Source organism: Stenella coeruleoalba (assembly GCF_951394435.1).
Source record: "Stenella coeruleoalba genome assembly, chromosome: 3".
NCBI lineage: Eukaryota > Metazoa > Chordata > Mammalia > Artiodactyla > Delphinidae > Stenella > Stenella coeruleoalba.
In genome coordinates, this window is record NC_137148.1 from 110660246 (window position 1) to 110671518 (window position 11273).

At 47.9% G+C, this 11273-nt stretch overlaps 1 protein-coding gene across 1 annotated transcript in view; it reads right to left on the reverse strand.

The window, feature by feature from the left end:
• The window catches only part of FSTL4 (follistatin like 4), a 440804-nt gene extending 433323 nt beyond the window's left edge, over positions 1-7481 (reverse strand). The window contains exon 1 of the mRNA XM_079916826.1: positions 7279-7481. The gene's annotated coding sequence lies outside the window, so the exon portion shown is untranslated. The remainder of the gene's footprint in view (positions 1-7278) is intronic.
• Positions 7482-11273: the final 3792 nt, after the last annotated feature.

Here is an 11273-nt window from a genome sequence, read left to right on the forward strand (position 1 = left end):
ACTTGAAATGCACCTGCCACCACATCTGCAAGAACAAATGAGGGTGAGAAGGCTGAGGCACCTCTGTTAGGTTACCCTATGTCCACGCTTCTGTTTCCTCAGAAAGTATTTGCAGCTGGGCACACTAGTGCTCAATAAATGCTGATGAGGAATCATGTTAAATCTGTAGCACCCCTGTTCGTAGCTGATGCCTCGGTTAACAAGAGAGTGAACTTCAAAACAGCATTAAAGGGTCTACTATTTTTATTTTTGTTTCAAGACCAGTCCTTGTAGTAGAATCCCAGCATCCAATGGATAATAGGATTTCAGTAGCATTTAAGATATTTCCTGAGACTCACTTGATAGATTGTCTAAGAAATGGACAATGGAAAGTAATCAAAGAATCCCATGGATGAAAAAAAACTAAGGATCAGCTATAATAAAAATTCAACTCCCTAACATATGCTGGGCATTGTGTTAAGAGGACAAAGACACAGACTGGTGCATTTGTCCAATTAGCTGTACTTTTTAAGGCTTCCACTGTGAACATATTCCAACCTTAATTTCAGGATCTCTAAGAAACATATCCAGATAGAACTCATCATGCAGTATTTAGAACTCTTACTCAAGGAAACTTGAAGAGTTATTAATTTCTGTGAGCACCATACAATTTAGTGCTTAACTGCATGTGGTCCACACTGCATCCTGCTCATGGCTGGGGAGATGAAAACACACAGAGCTCCTTGGAGGCCAGCACCCCCATCACTTGGCTTAGGACTGGTCATGAGCAGGTGTCCGAGTCAGAGATGATTAGCTGCTTGAGAGACCTTACAGCCTGTTTGCGGGGTCCACCCGTGCTCACCCCCAGAGCCAACAGCTTTGAAGGATCCCTGCTGTACACAAAGGGAGGGATCAAATGATCACTAGCGCTGATGCCAGGGCTGCCAAACAAATACACTCCTGCCACATTCCAGGTTTCCTTTGGCTGCCTTCCATACCCAATAAAGCTGCTGCCCCAGATTTGCTTTATGTCCCCAACTTGAGGCAGAAATGCCCACAGGAAAGAGAAGTCAGACTAAACATTGTAGGCATATAACACTGGCCTGTGAAAGGCAAGATTATAAGTTATGACTATCTTTTAAGAGACGACATCTCTTTTTTTTTTTTTTTTTTTTTTAAAGAGTCCACAGGCTCCTACTCCTACCTCTGTTGCTTCGGCCGTTCATCTTTGACATCTGGAGGGAAAGCTAGAATTACTGGGGAAACGGTCCGAGTGGCCAGTAAATACGATCTGAAGGTCATGGTCTCAGCACAGTCAGCACCAGCTCCTCCCTCTGAAGAAGGCAGAGTGGAGCAGAACGCTGCAGCTTCCGCAGCTACCTGGGAGAGGGCTGCAGCACTACCAGCAGCCACCCAGCGCTACGCTCCCTGTCCGGGGCTCCAGCTAGGGTGTGTGTTCTTACAGGGATGAGGAGAGAAAAATCACATTTGGGACTAAAAGAGAATAAAAATGACTTCCCTGACTGCAACCAGTTTTTCTAAAAATAAATAGGGCAACTCCCTACTCCCCATAAATTATTCTCTTCTGAACACAGAGCCATCCATGTTCCAGAGACTGCAGAGAGCAGTTGCTGGATTTTCGGAATTTTTTTTAAACCAGCAAGAGTAACTCAAGCTAGAACTAGAAAGACACTGCTTCCTACTCTACTTTTATTAATTCTTCCCTACTTATCCACCATCAACCAGTGCTCATGGAGTGAGCATATATATAAAAAGGTCTTCTTCTCTCCCTTTTCATGCCTTCAAGCCCAAATAAACTAAAAACAGCAAGATAATCAAAACTTACTCTAGATAATGTACAGATGTCAATCCCTGGAGTTATGAAATATCTGAGCCACAATATCTAGTATTTAGTTTTCAGTTGGCCTAGTAATCCGAGACCAATTATTTTGGATGTTTTATTATTAATGGATAATATCAGAATAAATTCTGTTCATTTCAATTGTTTTGGGAAGAGCCAAATCACTTCATTTAAGAGGGTGTGCCCAGACCTCTGGCATTAAACCAGCTGTTCTGAGATGTGTTTCAGGAAGCTGAACTGCAGCCCTACTGCACCTGGAGTCATCTCTGGTTTTGTCTGGTTTGTGTTGAGATTCCCGTAGGATTTCATTGGATGACAGGGAAACACACGAGCCAGGCCAACTACTGAAATATTCCTAGGCAGCCTCTCTGTAAAGTTTATTTCAGCTTGGCCACCACTAGATCAAACTTCATTTGCACGGCAGATGAGTCTGAGATGTCATTTTATACTCATGGTGACTGACAATTCAGTCCGTCTACAGCAACAACACTCTTAAAATTTACAACCCAAGTTTTATGACAGTTCGGTTCATAAAAAAAGAATACTGCGTCTAAATCAATTTTGATGATCTGTCTAATAACCAAATAGAGACTCTCTATTTGATTAACACATATAGCAATTACTATGTGTCAGGCACTGTTCTAAATGCTTCATAGGTATTAACTCATAATCCTCATTTCTACTCCATGAGGAGGGCAATGATTATCCTCTAGTCAAATGACAGAGGAAATGGGTCACAGAGAGGGTTAAATACCTTGCCAAGGCTGCATGGCAAATAAATGGCAGAGCTGGGACTCCAAGACAGCCAGGTGGACTTGGTGTCTATACTCTTAAACCCCATCCCCTGCTGCCTCTTGATACTTAGAAATATTTTATTTGGATGAATGTTTGGTTTTAGATGGGGAAACATCTATGTACAGCAAGATTGGAGGCCATGAGCCCCAAGTCTCTCCTCTAACAGATGCCAAGAGCTGTGTTCCTCCAGCTTTCATGGCCCCGAGCAAGGCCAGAGGGGGAAGCCAAGCTGCCCCCTCCTACACTTCACCCAGGATAGGGCCACTCAGCACGCTCTCCTCGGCCTTCCTTGGTGCTGTCTTCATTGGCCAAGAATGTGGTTGAAATAAAGAAACCATGAGGAGATACAAAGGATACCAGGCATCAAGAGTACCCTTTACTTCATGGGCAACACCAACCAGCCTGGTAGACAGTCACTTTGGGCAAAGAGGACCTGTTGGAAGATTACTCATCAAATTCAAATAGCCCTACTGGCCCTCAGATGGAAGAAAATACAAGAATCTCCCTGTCAAAGAAACGGGAAGGTACCACTAATAAGGTCACAAACCCTCTTTTTCAACCTAGAGCTCCTTTTGAAATCAATTTAGGTTTATAAGCTTCATTCAATCCATGCTAGAGTCCCAAGATTGGTTATAAATCTACCTGAGATTGTTCTCATAAAAGACCTGGAACTACCTTTCCTTTCAAACAACTTGTAAGACACAATCACTTGATATTTAAGACATCTCGTTTCCAAGAGAAGTACTTTACTGCTTCCTCTGAGGTTTCCCAGCTGAGCCTCATGTTTCCCCATGCTCAGGAGAATCAGGTGCCAGACTGGCCACTGCACAGACAGGACACCAAAGGCCTAGAAGGTGGAGGAATTCACCCAATGTATGAAGCCAACTCAGTAGCCAAACCTAGACTAAAACTCAAGCATCCTGACCCCTAGGCAATTGATTTGTTTCTAACATAATCACAAACTTACGGACGGAATATGTATGCATCCTCTGTTTAGACAGACTGATTTTGCTTTTTTTAGTTCAAGATGGGCCCCATTAGATCATCTACCCCTTGCTGTGAAAACCACAGGATTTTCTGGTGTTATAATATAAGCTGATATCATGCTATTATTTACTTGTACTTAAAATTATAGAGGTACAACAAATCTGTAGAATGTAACATTCCAAATACTGACTTGTTTTTTGAAGGAAGTTGAATAACTGTGACCTAAGAATGCAAATGACCAGGGAGAAATTGGTATGAATATGTAAACTCCAAATCTACCCCACCAGAGAACATACAGCAGCATGTAAGCTGTCTTTACTGAACAGTGTCAGAAGGCAAAGAGAAGCACAGGCATGAGTACAAACTTCTCTTTCCTCCTCCAGGAATCAGCCCTGTTTGGGAAGAATGGGAATTCTGACGCTTGGAGCTTTTGGGAAAGCTATTCACTGGTTCGTTCTCTCTCATCCTCTCTCAGAATGTGGTGACATTACCAGACCAGACACTATGGAATAGTCACATGGAAAGGGCTTCTCTTTGTAACAGACAGGACCAGAAATTATGAAGATGATTTGGCAGAACTAAGCAACACCGCCCATCCTTGAAGAGAATGGTAAAGTCTGTGATTTTGAGGCACCTGAATTTCTAACCTAATTGAAAAGTGTATGCTCTAGCCAATTACTTTTAGGTGCATTGCATTTTACACGTGATGTTGGCAGTCAACAAATAGGAACCAATTGGGGACCACCAAAATCCTACAGTTCTCTTCTGTATGCCTGCCCAATGTTCAAAGAGAAAAAAAAGGCATATCAACTCCAACCTAAAACCAGGAAGCTGTATGCTAATTTCTTTTGCAAGGTTTAGGACCCCAGTTTTGATTTGAGTGTTTTAGGAAAAAAGGAAAGGGTTCAAACTTCCTAAAATAATCTCTAAAATACCAACAGGGAAATTAGGCATGGAAACATATGAAGCCAACCCTGAAGCAATCCATAATGAAGTTATATTGCATTTCCTATTAATTATCTACTCGGTATCTTTGGTTAATTGTTCCAACATTTGATAAATTTGATATCTAAATTAGTCTATGTGCAATGTGTAAATCTATGACATTCCTATTTACTATGAAGTTAACGCACAGAACCCTCACCCTTCCAACATTCAGATTATGCCTCCTGAGTACCATGTTCGCTCCACTGTAGTTCTATTTTACTTGAAGTTGCATGCCTTGTGTTATGCACCAAGATAGAAAATGTAAGGAAAGATGTGCTATTGAAATAACTGCCTAATTTGATTAATTAGTAAGCACAGAGCAACACAAGAAAGTTGAGTTTGCAAAGAAATACCAAAAAAGGCAAAGTGGCAATTAAGGAGATTTTTAGGAAATCCTGACTAGTCAATGACAATTTCTGAAATGTAATGTTGTCAAACAAAAGCTCACATCATGAAGATCACTAAAAAAAAAAAAAAAAAAAAAAAGGCTGCAGCCCTTAGAAGAAGAATCCTGAGTGACTGGCAGGTCAAGGTAGAAAAATCCAACCTACCACTCCAGGACACAGCCAAAGTGATAAAAGTTCTCACCATACCCAGAACAAGCTGGCCCCTCTCTGGAACAAAAAGCCTTCCTGGAACTGACAACAATTGAGGGTGGACAAAAAATTTGAAGAGAGAAAAATCCATTGGAACAACTTTTATTAAGCAATTTTAATTCATTACATCAAAGACTATTTTCTTGCACAACCTTTGGCTCTGTCTGAAGTCTTTGGAGAGACGGGCTGTCTTTTTCCCTAGCATGGGAAGAAAGTGAACATTCATCTCATTGCGTTTAAACAGAAATAAACTAGTAATGCTGCAGTGTCTTCTCACAAAACTGAGATGGAAAGCAGACATGCGCTCTGTGGAGCATCGGCTCAGGTCTTCCATTAGAGTTACTGCCTGAGGGCTGCTGAGCCTCTGGGGTCAGAGAAGCCGTATCCCTCACTCCCTTGACCATTTGCTTCCCAGGTGAGCCCTCCACCTGACCACTGCCCAGACCCAGAGCCTGTCTGGGCCATTCCAGGATTAAAGGACACTGTTAAAAGTCATCTCTGGCTTTCCCCTAACCTGATGATAGGAAAATAACTCGGGACTTTTGAGAAAAGTCCGAATTTCTTCCCGATCCCTTTTCTCCCCTCTCGAATTGTGTGATAATCAAAATGCGCACCAAAAATGGGCTTAAGTTACCGCGCCCCTTCTACTGAAATTCTGTTTCTGTTTGGCTCAGAGAATGTGGACGGATGTTTGCGTCTCAGGAGCCCATCTAGTACGATTCCTGGTGCACAGGCTTGCAACAAATTCACTAAGGGAACAGACCAAAGCTACCGGCTCCACTCGCCAGAAACCTCGGCGGAAGCGACACCTAGAGGCGAGCGGAGGAGAGGCTGCGGAAGCGCTATTCATCAATGTCGGCGACAGTTATCAGGAGAGAGGTCGTCTGGACAGCGCATGTGGGAACAACTCTCTGGGCTAGACGCAAACCTAGAAGGCCCAACTCTGCAGGTCCCCAGGAACTTACATAGACGGACACGCTGCACGGGATGCTCGCCACGTTCTGGGCATGGTGAGAAACCCTACTGCTCCAGCAGGTTTCTGTTCCTGCAAGAGGGGCGGGCGCCGAAGTCCTCAGGTGGCAGGCCTCAAGCGAACGCGCTCGGGGCAACGCTTTGTCAGTCGAAGGGAGACCCGAAGGCTCGCGCCAAGCTCTCCCCCAAACTCGAGGCCACACGCGCACCCAAAGCGGATAGCTCTGCCTGCTTCGCCTAGGTCCCCCCGAAACTTGGAACAGGTCTTTTGCTGGCTCCAAGAGGAGTGGAGATCACCCACATTACAAGCTGTTAGGACCAAGTCCCCTGCCTGAACATCCCCCCCAAACAAATTGCTCACTAGTGATTTCCCAACAAATAACACCGGCCGCTTGCTTGGAACAACGACCGGCCCGACCGAGCAGAAGGAGCGCGGCGGGCTGCCGGAGCCTAGTGGGGTCCCGGGTCCTTCCCGCCTCCTCCGCGAAGCCCAAGCGCTCAGCCCCGGACACGGCGGCCCTCGGGGTTGCGAAGGCCACGCCGGGCGCCGCGGGCCCTTCGGGCTGCAGCGAGCAGACGCAAGTTTCCCCGCAAAGCTGGAGGAAAGAGGTAGTGAGGACGCCCGCCTCGCGTCCCAGCCCGGGGCCAAGGGCACGAGTCCGAGCCCAGGTGCAACCGCTCTCCCGTCTCGCCGAGGCCGCTCGGGGTCCAGAACACAAGAACGGCACCTGAAGGGTCTCAGAGCCCGGCGCCCGCTTCGGGCTCGGCTCAAGTGGTTCTGCGCGGTGCTCTGCGCGCAAGCCTGGTCACTCCGGTCCCCACTGCAGACCCAGGCCACACGCCTCGGCTCCCCAGCCTTTACCCCGGGGTAGCCCTGCCCAGCCCGGGTCGCGGGGTCCCGTGCCTGCCTCCCGGCAGGCGGGCAAACTTGGCTCACCAGGCGCGGCGGTGAGGACTAGCAAGCGCCCGGCCGGGCCCTGCAGGGAAACGCGGGGCCGCGAGCGCTAGTACCCCAGCGGGGCGCAGCGGGACCGGTTGGCGGCGGCGGGGGCGGCGGCTTGGCACCCTCCCCACGGCCGCTCCGAAGCCGCGCCCGCGTACCTGAGGCGGCCGGGGGCCGAGGGGAAGACCAGGTGGCCGCACTCGGAGGGCGAGAGGGAGCGCCCCGTGGTGGCAGCGGAGACCCGGTCCCGCGTCCTTCGGTCGGTCTCTCCGGCTGTCGGCGGGTCCTGGGCGCGCTGGAGGCTGTCGGAGATCCAGCTCTCTAAGCCGCCGCGGCCCGCTGCTGTGGTACAGCCGCCGCGGCTGCCCTATTTCTGCCGCCGGGACCGGAGCCCGTGACGTCACCCTCCGGGCCCCGCCTGCCCAATCGCCGCCACCTGTGCGCGCGGCCCGCCCGACCGCCGCTCAGACCCGCGCGGGGCCCGCGGCAGGTGCGCGGAACAGCCGGGCGCGCACTCGGGGCTGGAGGACTCCCGGCGCTCCAGGGCGATCTCTGCAGCCGCAGGGGCACGGGGTGCGCTCCCGGCCCTGGCTCTGTGGAGCCCGGCAGCCGACGAGTTCTCCCACCCCCCAACACACTCCTCTTCTCCTCTGGCTCTTTTCCGGGCAGGGTTCCCCAAGTCTGTGCTCTCAATATGCGCTTCTGGTCTCAATCAGCAGCTGTAGCTTGTGGAGCTCAGGCGGGCCAGTACACCGCACCAAGAGAGCTGTCCCCGGACGCAAAGTCAAATGACGCTCCCCCTCGCTGAGAGCCAACAACCTGCGAAAGAGCGAAGTTTTTATTTCTCTCTTCTGAATCTGCCTTCTCTCACTGCAGAATCTCACTAAATCCTGGGCATACAGAGGCAGTCGCAGTTGACATTTGCCTAGCTTGGCCAAGCTGGGACCAGAGAGTCCCTTCTTCTCCCTTAGAACCAGGCATGAGGCCTGGACCTCATCCCCAAGCCTGGGGCTCCCAAAGCTTTCTGGATCCCTCTTCAACATCCACAACTTTTGGAGACCACAGCCCAGTGATCATTTTGTTTCCATTAATTGGCCTAAAGATCAGTCTTGGTGCCCAAATAAACTGGAAACAACTTTGTAACTACTAGGGCCCCCCAAATGGTCATACTGTAGCTCCAATCTGGCATCAGACTTAGGAGTAGGCTCTAGCCAGTCTAGGCTGTGGTAACTGATGGGCAGGAGACTTTCTGGGGGAAAGCCTCCTACTCTGGCTGTGTGGGCACCAGGTGACTTCCTGGCTTAGGGGAACAGTGTCTTGTTCATGCCCCTGTGACCTTTCCTGGCCTGGAGGAGGGGCAGAGGGGCTCTTCTGAGGTTAAGGTTAGTTAAATATCAGGAGAAGGGGAAGAAAAATAGAAAGCTGACATGGAGGAAGAGGTGTTAGATTTGTTCTTTCCTTCAACAGATATTTACTGGGCCCTCCTGTCTACCAGGCACTGTACTAGGTGCTGGGAGACAGCAGTGGATGGGCCAGCGTGGTCCCTGCCCTCTCATAGGTTTTGTTCTGGGATGCAGCCCACCCTCTACTACCACTCAGCTTGCAACCCAGAGGCAGTCATGTTTCTGCTATTGGTATGTTTCCCCATCCATAAAATGAGGACTTGGAGGAAGCCTGGGTGACTTCCAGGGCTCACTCTGCTGTGACTTCCTCCATGGATACCACGATTTGTGCTCAAAAGGATAAAGGCTACTCCATGCTCCGTGCCCCTGGCCTTGGCAGGCGTGATATTCTCTCAGAATTGACCGTGAATCTTTGCCAAGGCCACCCATGACTGAACCACCAAGGCTGGCTTGTGACCAGATTCTCTGTAGCTGGATCAGGAAAGGGATGGCACTGTCCATCTTGGGAAAAAGAAAATTAAGACTGAGCATAAAAGGAAGCAGGGACGTTTGGAAACATCCTGAGCCTCCCCCTGAAATTTAATTCTAAGTCAGTGGTCAAGATGGAGCCCCACGGCCTGGAGGCTGGGTTCACCTCCCTTCACAGACTTTGAGGTGTTTGGAAAAGCCAGTTTCTGTTCTCAGCTCTGAGCACAAAGTCCCTGAGTCAGCCTAGTGGCCCTATTACGTAACCAAGGCAGGCCTTGGGGTGTGTGTTTTTAATAACTTCAGGGTCATACGTAAGTCAGGATCTGTAAATCCACCAAGATCAGAAATAGCTCTGTTTAATGCAGGGACTGGACTTCCACAAACTTCCTCTGCTCCCCAAAGAAGGGGGGAATGTAGCTGCTGCAAATCAGATGCACGGAATATCCCTTAGAGATAATGCTAACAACTGAAGTGAGCTATTGTGACTACTGTGCATAAAATAAGACTGGAATTAAAAGTCACCTTGGGGGCTTCCCTGGTGGCGCAGTGGTTAGGAATTCGCCTACCAATGCAGGGAACACGGGTTTGAGCCCTGGTCCAGGAAGATCCCACATGCCGCGGAACAACTAAGCCTGTGTGCCACAACTTCTGAGCCCGCGCTCTAGAGCCCGCGAGCCACAACTACTGAAGCCCACGTGCCTACAGCCCGTGCTCCACAAGAGAAGCCACCGCAATAAGCCCACGAACTGCAACAGAGTAGCCCCCGCTCACTGCAAGTAGAGAAAGCCCGAGCACAGCAACCCCGTGCAGCCAAAAATAAATTAAACAAACAAATAAATAAATTTTTTTAAGTCACCTTTGAAAAAAAAAGGTGACGTGTGAATGACAAAATAAAACAAGCCTTCAGGGAAGCAGCATCGGATGCCAGCAGACCTTGACACCTCTTTGAATTGCTCTGTGCTTTCACTTCTCAGGGCAATTCTTGGTTTAATAACAGTCCCCTACTTGGAAAATAGGCTAGATTTTACACAGAGAATTTCAGAATTTGCCTGAAACCCTGTTTCAGAACTTGCAAGCATCCTGATGATTCTCAGTAGCCAACTGTGGTGCTTAAATTTTGAAATCATACAATTTAGTAAATTTGAAAGGAGGAAGTTAAAAGGCAACATAAATTCAGACTACTGCCCGAGGCAGACTCAGAGACACACAAAAGAAACTTACCAGTGTATTTTAACAAGATCAAGAAGTTTAAAAATCCCCAATATATGTTAGGGATTTTACTTTACCAGTTTTAAAACATTTTTCTATTTCTCATCTCACCAAAAACACAACCACATGACCAAAAACAGCAGCCAATTAATGTGTCTCCTACAGGTCATTTCAGATTGCAGCTGCACATCAGGATACCCAGAGATGACACATAGTTGTGGGGGTCAGAAGGAAGCAAGACACCTCCTCCGGATTCTACCAAAAGTTACCCTGTCACTAGCAATGGGTCAGGTCTACCCTGGGCTGATCAAACAGTCCCAGAAATACCCATTAGAAGCCAGTCCGGGAGGTCACATGAGAAGGTGGGAATAGGCAGGGAACTGTCTTCCTTGTCTTGCATGATTTAACATTCTGCTGCCTGTCCAAAAATGTCTTAGCAAATCTTCAAACCAAACTATGCAGTTGATTGAAGAAGCAGTCTGGATCTTAGGAGAGCCCTGGACAGAAAGGCAAAAGGACTGGGTCCCTAGCCTGCCTCAGCCCCTCTCTGGCTTTGTAAGTCTGGAAGAGTCCCACCTTTTCTGGTTTGTTTCCTCATCTCTCAAGAAGGGGTTGGGAGAGGAGTGGGAAGTGGTCATACTCAATGAACTTCTGAGGCCATTTTCAGTTCTGCAAGTCGATGCCTATATTTTGCTAGAAGTTATAGCTACTCTGATCTAGAGCTATGATGTTAAAGGTTTCCCTTAAGTCTAATCTTAACGCTGATTTCTTAAGTGATGATTCATGATCATCTAGAAATTAAGGCAATGGAGGCAACAAATTCAAAAACCTAGACCTAAAATCACACTCAAAAATAATTATTTAAAACTCTGATTTAGGGAGAAAAGGGGCCAGCATGGAGATAAGGTATTCATTCAAGAGATAACTGATTTGGGAAATTTTTCAAGGCAATGAAGAAGTGGTATAGGGTCAGAATTTTAATTAAGAAGGTAGGATGAATGAGAAGATGCAGTGATGGAGAGGGAATCTGTGAATGGGAAACGTGGAGGGAGGTGAACAACAAAACCCTTCAT